The following is an 11,090-nucleotide window of genomic DNA, read 5'->3' as shown; positions in this document are numbered from 1 at the left end:
TGTGTATCAGAGTAACTTGCTGTTCTGTATCAACAGAATCTTGGGGACTCAAAAGTAGTGTTTCTCAAACCTGCGTGTGGATAGGAATCTCTTGAAAATCTTAACGATTCTGATTCTTGCAGTCAGAATTGGAGTCTGGGATTCTGAAATCCTAACAAGGTCCCAGGTGATGTACATGTGGTCGGTCAGAGAACCATGCTTGGAATAACAAGGCTCCAGAGCATCACACTTCTCTGCAGCAGGGCCTCAAAGGAGAATGCAGATGCTGAGTAGGAGGAGAAACAGCCCAGGAAGGGAGCACAAGGAGGGAAGACAGCCTGCAGCCGGGGTTAACATGATCTAGTCAGTCATTTCTTCTAAGACTACTTTTCCACAGGTCTTCCTACCATGTTTTAATCTGATCCACTCAGAGTGACATATAATAATCTTTGTCATCTCATTTGGTAAGTTAAATCATTTCTGCACCTGATTGTAGACTTCATATAATTCAGAGAAAGTGATCACTGACTATAAAGGCAGTTTCGTTTCTTCGTAAAATCAAGTTCAGCATTCTTAATCCCAGGGTCAGCTAAGACTTTCGCCGCGCTTACATCACATACAAATAACAGTGCTAGAATATTTAATTTGCTTTTAGACTAATGCCAATTTTACACCTGGACATTAAATATGCCTTGGTCTAAACTTTAGCAAAGACTGCTTCTAGGTTACTGATAGCTTATTTTTGTAAATGATTAGACCATTATTTAAAACAATTTATAAGTTATTATTCCAGTATAAATTGCCTCCTTAATTTATGAGTTTTTCCCTTCATCTCAGCATGAAATTTTATTTTTGCTTATTAAGACAAGAAATATATTTAGAATGCTTGCTTCCTTGACTACTATTTTTCACACTCCTGACTCTCAGAGCTGTTTCCATAATCATAGCATTTCTTCTGCATTACCTTCTACCTTGATCTCAACAATATTTGAGTACTTTTCTTTCTATACTAATTAGATTTTGATTTCAGTTGAAAGGATATTCTCTATGGAGTGTCTTCTATTTATTTTATTCTGTCTTCTATTTATTTTATTCAAATAGAAATTATATAGAAAAGTGATCACAATTCCCATAACTAATTTAATATTTTATTACTAACTAACATTATAGGGGTAAAACTAGAAATGCTAATGTAATGCTGGTGGAGCTCCTTCAACAAGCGTTTATTGATAGAAATATTTAAATGCTAAGATATTTACTGTATCTCCAACATTATGCCCAAACTTTTCATTAAAAAAAAAAAAATCAAACCTATTTGGTCTACATCTATTGATCATTATTTTGCTATGATGAGATAAGCAACTTAACTTGGGTTTTCTGCCTCTTAAACCTTTTTTATTATAATAAACTAGAGTTCACTTTATCTCATTTTGCTAATTTACTTAGAGCTCTACTTTTACAATATATTCCTCATTGTTTTGTAAATAAAATGTCTTTTGAAAGATTGCTAGCTCACAGGAGAAGAATCTGCAAAACCATCTGTCTATTCATCTGTCTCCAGGTTGAACTGTATTAAACCTAAATAAATAACCTTAAGTTCCTTTAAATCAGTCAGTCGCCTGCTCCACGTAAGACACTCTAAAACAAACTCTGAGAAACAAAGAATAAAGGAAGTTTCATTCTCAAGAAACTGTATTTATTCATGCAAACATAATTAGCAAGTGAGTTCTATATATATATATGCCAGATATGAGAAATATTGGTACAGAATGAAGATCATAGGCCACTGTTTTATGTATGTACAGAAGTTTTATGGAATAACAGATCTTTTGAAAGAAAGTTTAGACTTGGGTAGCCTGGAAGGAGGAGGAATCCCCTTCTACATGGAGGGAAGGCAAGGGCCCACACGTTTAGTTAAGCACAGAATGTGGTTGTGAAGTAATGAATCAGTGAGTTTGGCTAGAGAAGAAAGTTTGCACACAGCAATGAAGATCACAGCAGACAGTTGTGGGTGCCCACGCCGCGGCCCTTTCCCCTTTCTTCCTGTCATCCCCTTGCTCTTGCTCAGATATCCAGCCTCCTTCATGTGGCCTGTGCCTTTTGGAAAGGGGTGCTATTTCAGTCTCCAAGGAACAAAAAGGAAAGAGCCAGGCTTCTTAAAAAGGCATTAAGCTGTTGCATACTCTTCTGCAAAATTTACTATCCTCTTCTATAGCAATAGAATTTACATCTTAACATAGAACCACCACCAGTTACAGACAATATTTTCCAGGCTTTAAGTTACGTGGCCCTGTGACTAAGTTGAAGGCAATGGAAGTGCCATGGGCAATGTCTGGATGAAGCCCCTAAAGAGAAGGATATGTAGTATTTTTCCTTTTTTTGTCCTTCCCAATCTCCTTCCAGAAATGAACCTGTGATAGTGAGAACTGAAGAAGCCATCTCAGAACAAAAGAGGGAATAAAAGGAAAATATCTAAGTAATCTGAGCTTTGCATAGCATATCAGCCCTGGGCCACCTACCCAAAGATTTTCATGAGAGAGAAATAGAATTCTGGATGTTTTAAGTCACTGTTATTTTGGGTCTTTATTATAACAACAAATCGGCCAGGGTGCTGTGGCTTACACCTGTAATCACAGCACTTTGGGAGGCCAAGGCAGATGGATCACCTGAGGTCAGGAGTTCAAGACCAGTCTGACCAACATGGTGAAATCTCGCCTGTACTAAAAATACAAAAATTAGCTGGCTGTAGTGGTGGGTGCCTGTAATCCCAGCTATTTGGGAGGCTGAGGCGGGAGAATCGCTTGAACCCAGGAGGTGGAGGTTGCAGTGAGCCACGACTGTGCCATTGCACCCCAGTCCAGGGGGACAGAGCGAAATTCCCTCTCAACAACAATAACCAAAAAAAAAAAAAAAAAGAGAAATAGAGAGAGAAAAAGAAAAAAACAACAAATACATATATCCTAACTAAAATAGGACTGCAGGTCCTCTACTTGGATGCTGACCTATATCTTGCCTTCTTATTACGACAAAATACATTTGGTGACTGCTATTATTTAAGTCATTTATGTGTTGCCTTATATGCAGCTGAAAACAACTGAACTGACAGATGTTAAACGGACAAACATAGATTGGGTTCAGACTGTAAAATGCATTAATTATTACATTAGGGATTTTCTTGGAGAATGTAGCTTTGTTTGTTCATTCAACTTATATTCATTGAGCACCTACTGTGTAAACTCTGCCATTTGATTATGGTTTCTTATCAAGAAGCTAAATAGCAGGAAACAATATTTATGGGAGATTGTGTGATGATCTACAGTCAATTCACTGTTCGAGGGATTTTTGAACTTTATCCAGAGGCAAAATAAAACCAGCCATCGAGAGATGCATCATGGAGATATATTCTCTTCACCGCTAACAGAATAGTTTTAACTAGCTTTGGCATTTAGAACATTTTTTTTTACTAGGCATGGAAAGTATTGAAAGTCTTCAAAAATGAACTTACTTGATAAATTCGTATTTTAAAATATTAAGGTAGTAATAGGTGTAGGATAGACAGGAAAGGGAAAAACTAAAGGCCAGATAAACTGAACAGCTATTTTAATGCTCCAGGTAGAAAATCTTAAAAACCTGGAGTAGAATGAGACCACAAGAAACCCAAAAGGATTAAAGAGGTTACATTATTCATTTATTACTTGGAGGTAAATGAATTAAGATGCCTCAGATATTTTGTGTGTAGAAACCAGTGATAATCAGTGGCATTTTCAGTTTGAGGTAATAACTTTTCTTATTTAACAAGGAAGTTTCGAACCTGACAGGTTTTGATAGAAATTCTTAGGAAAATAAATTTTAAATTTAAACTCATAATTTGTTTTCTCATAATGGGTTAAATTTAGAATAATTGTAAACTATACTTCTCCCCTAAAAAATATTTAGCCTTAATTCCATCTCATCTCTTTTGTTGGAGGAAAAAAGATGACCATAACAAAAAGATACAAGAAATATTGTGCCCCAAAGTACATTTTCTGAAATGCACAGGAATATGTAACATGATACTTGTTTTAAGTATCACGTTTGAGTTATCTGCTTCTCTGCTTCACGTCCATAGATACATTTTATTTCACCACAACCTGCTGTTTTTTTTTTTTTTTTTTTTTTTTTTTTTTTTTTTTTTTATGACAGAGTCTCACTCTGTTGCCCAGGCTGGAGAGCAGTGGGGCCATTTCAGCTCACTGCAACTTCCGCCTCCTAAGTTCAAGTGATTCTCCTGCCTCAGCCTCCTGAGTAGCTGGGATTACATGCGCCCGACATCATGCCCAGCTAATTTTTTTCTTCTTTTTTTTTCTTTTTTCGTATTTTCAGTAGAAACGGGGTTTCACCATGTTGGCCAGGCTGGTCTCAAACTCCTGAGTTCAAGTGATCCACCTGCCTCGACCTCCCGAAGTGCTGGGACTACAGGCGTGAGCCACCGTGCCTGAACAACCTGCTGTATCTTTGATTACAAATTGCAGGGGCAGACTAGGAAAAGTTTATGGGTAGGCATGAACTAGGAGAGAGAGTATATAGTGAAATGTAGGTGAGAGAAAGGAAGATGAGAGATAGAGGAAGCGAGAAAGACATCCAAGGTACTTAGATGTTGGGAGAATATAACCACAAACATTACTAATGGGAGACTTAAAAAGTCATGATGAATTCTAAAATTGATACAAAACATAAACACAGAGGCTGAGAATATTCTGAAATTAAAGCTCAATAGTTAAGATTATCAATAGTAGATAAAATATTTACTAGATCCACAGTAAATATAAACTAATATTGGTGCATTAAAATATAGATAGATCAATAGAATTAAAAATACAGAAATAAATACAAAGATTCATACAAGTTATGTTAACAGTGGCATGTTAAGTCAGTGGAACAAATGGTTTACTTAGTAAATGATGGAAGACAACCAGCTACTCATGTGAGAAAAAGAAGACATCCCCTTCTTCCTTCACCAAAATCAATTCCAGATAGATGAGAGATTTAAAACATGGCAATAAAAAATAATAAGGCATGGTGGAATACTTTTTATAAACAACTAATACAGAGGGTCTTTCTAATGAAGACACAAATCCAGCAACCATTAATAAATTTCACTACATAATTTTTGTTTATATCGTGAGTGACCAAACACAGCCAAATCCAAAGACAAATTGGTAAGCATATTATAATGTGGCAGACAAAAGGCCATTTTCTTAATCCTATAAAAAATACTCAGGAACTAATAAGAAACGTTTTGATTGGAATATGAGTAAAGGGTATGAACAGGGCAGTTCACAGAGGAAAAAAACACATAAGTTTTAAACATATAGAAAATGTTCAACATCATTCATAATCAAAGCAGCACAAATTAAATTTCAATGAGATTCATTGAACATCTCTCTGATATTTAATGGGAAAAGCCTTCTCATACACTTTTGATCACAGTGCACACTGGAGAACAATTTGATGAAGTCTATTAATTTCAAATGTGCATATATTGAGACCTAGCCATTTCATGTCTAAGAATTTATCTTATACATGCATTAGTGTACTTTCCCCAAATCCTATTTTAAAATGTTTATTGCATCATTGTTTGTGTCAGCCAAAAAATCTAAGGGAAAATATTTATTGGTTAGAAATGTAGTAATAAATTAAGGGATTCTGTACAATGGAACTCCTGACAGCCATTAAAAAGACAAAGCAGATCTATGTGTACTGATAAGGCACAATCTCAAAAATATATTGCCAGGGGAAGAAAGCAAGAGGTATAGAACAGTGTTTATAATATGCTTCCATTTGTTTTAAATGACGATTGTTCTGGCTATTGTGTGAAAAGTGAATTGATTGTGGTGATGCATGAAGGTCAGAAATCTCCATTTTCCCCTCCAATCACTCTTCAGCTTTCCCCTCCCTGCCCTCAGCTCCATGAGGTGGAGTACACTGAGAGATCCTAAAACCTCTGACTTCTCCTTGATTGAGCTTAGCCAATCAGCAGGAGATTGGAGTGGGCAGAAGCTTTCGGTCAGGCTATGCATTTTCCTGGTTCTCTCTTGTGAGGTTGCCTCAGTCAGCCTTCAGTAAGAAAGTCAGTCACTTCTCTTGTGTGCCCTGTGCTACACTATATTATAATGATTTGTTTTTATTTTCAGTGTTTTGGGTTGTCACAAGAATGTCACTTTTTTTTTTTCCAGACAAAATCTCACTCTTGTCCCCAAGGCTGGAGTACAATGGTGCAATCTCAGCTCACTGCAACCTCCGCCGCCCAGGTTCAAGCAATTCTCCTGCCTCAGCCTCCCGAGCAGCTGGGATCACAGGCGCCCAACTAATTTTTGTCTTTTAAGTACAGACAGGGTTTCACAATGTTGGCCAGGCCGGTCTTATACTCCTCACGTCAGGTGATCCGCCCGCCTTGATCTCCCAAAGTGTTGGGATTACAGGCGTGAGCCACCGTGCCTGGCCAAGAATGTCACACTTTTAAAAAAAACTGTGGTTCATCTTGGTTCTTGAACGCATCTGAGCTCTCTAATATCTGCATCCCCTCATCTCCTTGGGCCCGGGTGGTGTGAGTTCTATAGCTGCTCTTCCTGGATTCCTGCATTTTCTGTGTAGGTCCTTTACCCTTTATCCCTTGTAATTCAGTCATTTGTAAAAACAAAACCTTCTTTTTTTATTTTTTTTGAGACGGAGTCTCGCTCTGTCGCCCAGGCTGGAGTGCAGTGGCGCAATCTCTGCTCACTGCAACCTCTGCCTCCCGGGTTCACCTCATTCTCCTGCCTCAGCCTCCCGTGTAGCTGGGACCACAGACGCCCGCCACCGCGCCCGGCTAATTTTTGTATTTTTAGTAGAGATGGCGTTTCACCGTGTTAGTCAGGATGGTCTCGATCTCCTGACCTCGTGATCCGCCCGTCTCGGCCTCCCAAAGTGCTGGGATTACAGGTGTGAGCTACTGCGCCCGGCCAAAACTTTTTGAAAGTACCTGAATTTAAGTGGATCGGCTCTCTCCTCTTCGGAATGTTACTGATATCACAGAAATGGAGAATCTGTATTTATATCATCACCTATATCCACATCTATCTATCTACATAGGCATCAATATTCTTATCTGTGAATAGAATGTTTCTGAAAGAAATACATTGGATGCTATTACAGCGGTTTCCTTGGAGAGGACCTGAGGTGCAGGGAAAACTTATATTTGACCATATTCCCTTTCGTATTTTTTAAAATAAATTAAACCATAGGTACTCATTATTTTGTCAATGAAAACAAATTACTTAAATTAAAAAAAAAATTCAGGAAGATAATTGGACCCTCAACACAATTACACAACCAGAGCAGGGGAAAATTTTCCGGCGCTGCCGCTATTTGACAGGAGCGTCTTTGTTGGCATGCACTCTGTGTCCTATCTCCTCTGGCTTTGTCAACCCATTCAACTGATACTTTTCCAAAACGATCAACTTTTCTTCTGCATTACTTCTCTCAATATATCGTCATTTATGTTATGTAAAACAAATGACGAAACTCTCCCTTTCACCCCCATAACCTTCTCCAGTTCCAAATTTCCCTAATCCCTTTCATAGACAAACTCCTTGAAAGATTCCTTGAAGCAAGGTCTTAACACTTCAGTTAACTCCAGTCTGAAATCCACTCTCATCTGTCCACAAAAGCTCCTTTTCTCAAAGGCATTCACAACCTCCATTTTCTCAGTCTGTGAATGTCTCTGAACTCACATTATTGCCCTGAGTTGATTCCTGTTTCTTCCTGGCCCCTCCTTAACTGCCTCAACTCTGAGTGCTGGCATCCTTAGGGCTCAGCCCTTGGCTTTCTCTAAGAAGGATCTAAACTTGTATCTCTAGTTGAGACTTTGAGAGTCTCAAACTTGGACACTCCACCTGCTTCTTGATATAATCACTTAGAAGTATCAGAGGCATTGCAGGGTGACTATGATCAAACATATCTTTGGATGTTATTTCTCTAATTTTGATACTCCTCTGGTCATCCTTATTACAGTTCATGGCACCATGAAACCAGAAGTCATTCTTTACATTCCTTTCACTTCTACATCAGTCATTAACAAAGCTTTGTAAATGAAAGTTTGGAAACTTGCTCCAGTCTGTCCACTTTTCTGTGTCTCTGCCACTCCGGTTCAACCCACTAACCCCACCCACACCGTTTTGCAGCTTCTTGACTGGACTGCCCACTCCCAATCTTGCCTTGCTTTAATTCATTCTCAGTAAAATGCCAGATTGGTCTTTCACATGCCATGTTACTTTAAAAATCGTTGACGGGCTGAGTGTGGTGGCTCATGCCTGTAATCCCAGAACTTTGGGAGGTGGAGGTCGGTGAATCTCTTGAGGTCAGGAGTTTGAGATCAGCCTGGCCAATGGTGTGAAACTCCATGTCTACTAAAAATACAAAAATAAAAAACAGCCAGGCGTAGTGGGGTATGCCTGGAATCCCAGCTACACAGGAGGCTTGCGCAGGAGAATCGCATGAACCTGGGAGGCAAAGGTTGCAGTGAACTGAGATCATGCCACTGCACTCCAGCCTGGGCAATCACGTGAGACTCAGTCTCACAAAACAAACAAACAACAACAACAACAGCAAAAAAAAACAAAACAAAAAAAAACCCTTTCATTTAGGAAGAAATGAGCTCTTGTATGTTTCTGCATGATCTGCTACCTGCTTCTCCACTGCCGTCTCATGCCCCTCTTCTATAGCATAACCCACAGAGAAGCAAAAGAAGGGCAGGTGTCAACTGGACACTGAGCAGAAAAGTGTGAGGCTGCCTTTGCACGCACATTTCTTTTTTTCAAATACACTCTTTTCCCCAATCTTTACAAAAAGATCTGTATTTTTTGGTTCTTCCCTTAAATGCAATTTCCCAAACCTTTCTCCTCTGTCTTCCCAATCTGAGGTAGTCACCACCTTCATCTACATTATCATTTGTCTACATATCTACATCTGCTGTCTGGCATTGAGTAGGTTACCAAGAAGTAATGGTTGAAGGAATTTTGAGTAAGTGAATATCAATTAGTTCAAACAGTTGGAAATGGCTGTCAGAACCATTTTTCTTTCTTAAAAATATTTTGGCATATTTGCTTTATATGAACTCTTTCAAGGAAAGTCGTAGACATGACAATACTTAAACATGCATCTGCTAAGAACATGATTCTATATAATCTCAATACCATTGTCCCAGTTAAAATACTTCCCTAATTTAACATCAAATTCTTATTTCAGATTTTTCCACATGTCTCTTTTGTAAATAGCTACCATCATCTCCCAAACAGGATTCATTTAAGATTCTCACTTTCTGGAAATAATAGGCCTGTTGTCTTGTAGAGTTTTCCTTTGTAGTGTCACTAATTTAACTTCTAATATCCCCTGGAACTGCCTGTAAACTGAAAGGTCTAAAGTTTTTGTAAGTTTCAGATTAAACTTTTTGTGCAAGAGTGCAAGGTGATGCTATGGTCTCCATCTTGCATCATACAGTTATGGCTTTTTTCAGGCTGTTAAGTTTGGACACTTGGTTAGGTCATCTGATAGGTGATTAGACTTCATCTCCACTCCACTACTCTTAGTAAAACTCACCAAAGATTTCCACATTGTAAAATCTAATCAGCAGCCAGCATTTGACCTGGAAGCATTCTCCAGTTGGCTTGCAAATTTCTACACTTGTTTGATGTTTCTCCTTTACCGGCTGCTCCTTCTCAGTCTGTCTTTTGCTGCCAGCCCAATCTTCATTTCCCTGAATTTTGACAAAACATCGGTGGGCCCCAGAGCTCGACTTCGGGCTGCTTGCCTCCTCTCTTAGTACTCATCTTGGTGATCTCATCTCATCATATGGACATCAGATTATATTAACCTCTCTGTGTGACATCTTCCGTCAGGTATCCACTAACCACCTCAAAATAAATAAATAAAACTTATTTTTGTCTCTGAAATTTTTCTTCTCAGTCATCCTCAATCACTTAATGGCCACTCCATTCTTCCCGTTTTTCAGGTAGAAATGATCTTGGACTCCTCACATCCTTCATCTAATCTTAGTTCCACCTAAAATCTTACCATCTCTACTGCTATTATCCTAATCCAACATACTATCATAGCAGGCTTGGATTATTTCTGTGGTTTCCTGGCTGGTGTTTGTTTTGCCTCATTTGTATCTCCTCTCACCCAACCTATTCTACTCTCACAGCAACCAGGCTGATCCTTAAAAGCCTAAGTCTTGTTTAGATGGCTTCCTACCTGAGTAAAAGAAACCTTACAATGGTCTAGGGAGCCCTAAATTACCTGCACTCCACCCCACCTCATTCAATTCCTATTGAATTCCTCCTGCTCACTCTGCCTTGTCCACACCGGCCATCTTTGCTCTTCTTCCAGCGTCACTAGCTGTGGGATCTTTGTGACTGCTAGTGTCTGCCTAAGAATGCTCTTCTCCCACAAAACTTCATGGATACTTTTTTCATCACTTTTGACTTTTTGCACAAATGCCATCCCAATGAGGCCTGCTCTGATCACTCTGTTTAAAATTGCAGCCTGACCTCCTGGTGCTCTGCCCTGCTGTTGCTTTGTTGTACTCCTTCTGCTAAAATGCAATGAAGGCGGGGATCTTTGTTCACTGGCATCTAGTGCCTGGCACATGGCACATACTTGATATTTTTTGAATGAATTTCACCCTACTTCAATTCAGGGTTTTCAGATCAGTATTTCATTAAAGGAAAGATTTAGTAAAGCGGAATACTTCCTTAGTAAGATACTTCGGGAGAGGTTTCCCTGAATTACAGAACGGACATGGAATTGAACGGATATTTCATAGGCTGGCTTGAGGGTTATGTGCTCCACTAATGGTTACCACAAAGGAGCTTCATGTTTTAATTTTTTAGCTCTTTTGTGTATTCACTGTGAAAATAGGGCAGTTTTTGGCTGTCACGGTGGCTCATCCCTGTAATCCCAGCACTTTGGGAGGCTGAGGTGGATGGATCACTTGAGCCTAGGAGTTCAAGACCAGCCTGGCCAACATGGCGAAACCCCATCTCTACTAAAAATACAAAAATCAGCTGGGTGTGGTGGTACCCTTGGGAAACTGA

General features: G+C 39.1%; 1 protein-coding gene across 2 annotated transcripts in view; it reads right to left on the bottom strand.

The window, feature by feature from the left end:
• Positions 1-11,090, bottom strand: part of CNTNAP2 (contactin associated protein-like 2) — a 2,310,676-nt gene that overhangs the window by 937,677 nt on the left and 1,361,909 nt on the right. The gene's annotated exons all lie outside the window — the stretch shown is intronic.

This window comes from Colobus angolensis, unplaced genomic scaffold, assembly GCF_000951035.1.
Source record: "Colobus angolensis palliatus isolate OR3802 unplaced genomic scaffold, Cang.pa_1.0 Scaffold2, whole genome shotgun sequence".
Lineage (NCBI taxonomy): Eukaryota > Metazoa > Chordata > Mammalia > Primates > Cercopithecidae > Colobus > Colobus angolensis.
The sequence above is the reverse complement of the archived record's forward strand: the minus strand, read 5'-3'. Positions and strand labels throughout refer to the sequence as shown.